General features: G+C 47.4%; 1 pseudogene; it reads left to right on the forward strand.

Moving 5' to 3' along the window:
* Positions 1 to 906: 906 nt before the first annotated feature.
* Positions 907 to 2,834, forward strand: LOC108625104 (contactin-like; annotated as a pseudogene).
* The last annotated feature ends 30 nt before the right edge of the window (positions 2,835 to 2,864 follow it).

The following is a 2,864-nucleotide window of genomic DNA, read 5'->3' on the forward strand; positions in this document are numbered from 1 at the left end:
CGAGCAAAGCAATCATTCCACTGAAGTGAAGATTCGCGGATGATTCGGAACAAAAGGGACTCGATCCGTCGATCCAGCGTTTACGAAGCTAGAACATTAACCAGTGGACCGCCGCCGCTGCTCGTCCACAGTCTTAACGCAAGGGAATATACAGGGTGTCCCAGAACTCCCTTTACGCCCGAAAATGAGGAGGAGCTGAGGTGATTTTAANCGCGTGGCCTGAACGGGATTAGCTTAGAAAAACGCGTGGCGCTCAACGTGTTAAATAAATATTAATTAGATAACCGTCAATGATAGATCAGCTCAACGTATATGTATCAATTTGTCGAGTTCGCGGTAAAATTCCTCGAATTCGCAATAAAATTATGTTGGTGGCACTGCAGATCATTGCACGTTCCGGGTTCACTATCAGTTCGCTCGCGCCGTGGCGTGACCATGTGACGATTGGCATTAAGGATTAACCACGTTAATACATATATCAAATATATTACATATATACATATTAAATTATTCTTTAATAAATGTAATCATAAGTAAAAGATCCTCATTCGGATTATTTCGCCAAAACCTCTCACAAATTACAATAAACGTACGTTATACGTAAGACGTACAATAAATTCTATTGATCGTAAAATATAATCCTTGAAATTATTCTTATAAGATACCCGAATGCTTTGATGGAAAAAAGTTATTACAAAATTTTTACGTAATGTTCGACGTTAAGTTCAGATTCGATTAGATCGAAACGTGTTCGATTTAAACGTAAAGGATAAATTCTAAACTTGACGAACTGTAAAATTTTCCAAGAGAATGACTCTCAATTGTCAATAGGAATAAATTTATACAGGATGTTCCGGAAAGATTGTTAGAGCCGAAAATGGCAGATGGGGAGGAGCATTGTGAANGAATGGTAACTGGGTCAACGAGGCGGACAACACTCAGCTAGTGAACATGGAAAATGCTTTCCTACCGGAGCCGATCGTCGATAACAGTTACGATCGAGAATACTTGGTGTATTCGTACAACAATAATTTGCAAAGATGGGGACTGCAGAAAGTGAACGGAAGGGAGAGACTGCTCTATATCTGCGAGGCGAAGATATACGATCTGTACAATATGGTCGACGACGACAGAAGTTATCAGTACGGAATCGAGGTGGACGATCCGAAAGTAGTGCCGAGGGGTCCATACTTTGTTCGCCATCCGGTGGACAAAGTGTTCGACGTGTCCAAGAGGAAGATCAGTAATCATGTGGAGTTGAGCTGTTTGGCCGGAGGGTATCCCGCACCGACTTACGAATGGTTCAAAGAGGATTACGAGAACGACAGACTGATCGCGACCAAGATCGACCCTTTGAACAACACGCGATACACGATCAGCGGTGGAACATTGATTATCTACGAGCCAGATCAGGTGAGAGTGTCGTGAAGTGGTGAACGTCGAACGAGTTCGTCGAACCGAGACGACAAGGGAGGAGAGCTCGATCGACCAACGACGAATAACGAATATTGACGATTATTTTCAGGCGGAGGACAGAGGATCGTATCACTGTAAAGCGACGAACGAATTCGGCACGATCATGTCGGAGAGCGTAGACTTGTCGTTCGGATACATATTGGAATTCAACCTGAAACGGTCGGAGGAGCGCGGGGACGAGAATTGGGGAAAGGCGGTGTACTGCGATCCACCGCAACACTTTCCCGGAGTGAAATATTATTGGGCGAGAGACTATTTTCCGAACTTCGTCGAGGAGGACAAGAGAGTGTTCGTGTCGTACGACGGAGCGTTGTATTTCTCCGCGTTGGAGATGATCGACAGAGGAAGTTATTCGTGCAACGTGCAGAGCATAGCCTCGGACACCGGGCGGAACGGCCCGTTCTTTCCTCTGAGGGTCGACCCGCATTCCTCGTTCCAACAATTGAAATTTTCCAATAACTTCCCAAAAGCGTTCCCGGAAGCTCCGGTCGCTGGCCAAGAGGTCCGATTCGAGTGCATCGCGTTCGGATACCCGGTGCCTTCGTACAACTGGACGCGCAAGGGTGCCGCAGCCTTGCCTCGCGGTTCCTACACCACGAGTTACAATCGCGTTCTCATAATTCCGCGAGTTCACGTCGACGACCAAGGGGAATACGTGTGCCGCGTGCAAAACGATCGACTGTCGATAGAAAATTCTGTTCGACTGACCATCCAAGGGGCACCCAATTTCACGATTCCTCTGACCGACAAGCACATGGACAATCGAGGGACTTGACTTGGACGTGCGAGGCCTGCGGAATCCCCGACTTTACATACGACTGGTTTAAGAACTGGACCCGGAGACTCTCCTCACGGACGACAGAGGCGACAGGTACAGCATCAGGGACAACGTGTTGAACATCAAGAATCTGGACAAGAGGGACGAGGGGATGTACCAGTGTAGGGCGAAGAATCAATTGAAGGCGAGATAGTCGTCGGCGCAGTTACGGATTTTATTTGAGCAACCGTCAATCGTATCAATCAATCGCAAAATGTCACGGTCGATACGCCCGTTGTCTTTGCATTTTACCAGATCTGAGCACTGAGACCGTCCTTCAAGAAACGTCCGATGGAATCGGAAACGTACGCGGCCGGAAGGGGGAACGTCACCATTCTGTGCAACCCGGAGGCCGCTCCAAGACCGAAATTCGTCTGGAAGAAGGACGGAATCGTAATCGGGTCGGGAAGGAGAAGGTGAATTCTGGAGAACGGGAACTTAAAGATCAGTCCCGTTTCCAGAGACGACGAAGGAACTTACGTACGTTCCGCGACGAATCAGTATAGGAGCGACGAGACGCGCGGTAGACTCATAGTGTTACGTGAGTATGAGCGCATTACACGTGTTGTAA

This window comes from Ceratina calcarata, unplaced genomic scaffold (genome assembly GCF_001652005.2).
Source record: "Ceratina calcarata isolate Rehan_Ccalc_2016 unplaced genomic scaffold, ASM165200v1 scaffold3428, whole genome shotgun sequence".
Lineage (NCBI taxonomy): Eukaryota > Metazoa > Arthropoda > Insecta > Hymenoptera > Apidae > Ceratina > Ceratina calcarata.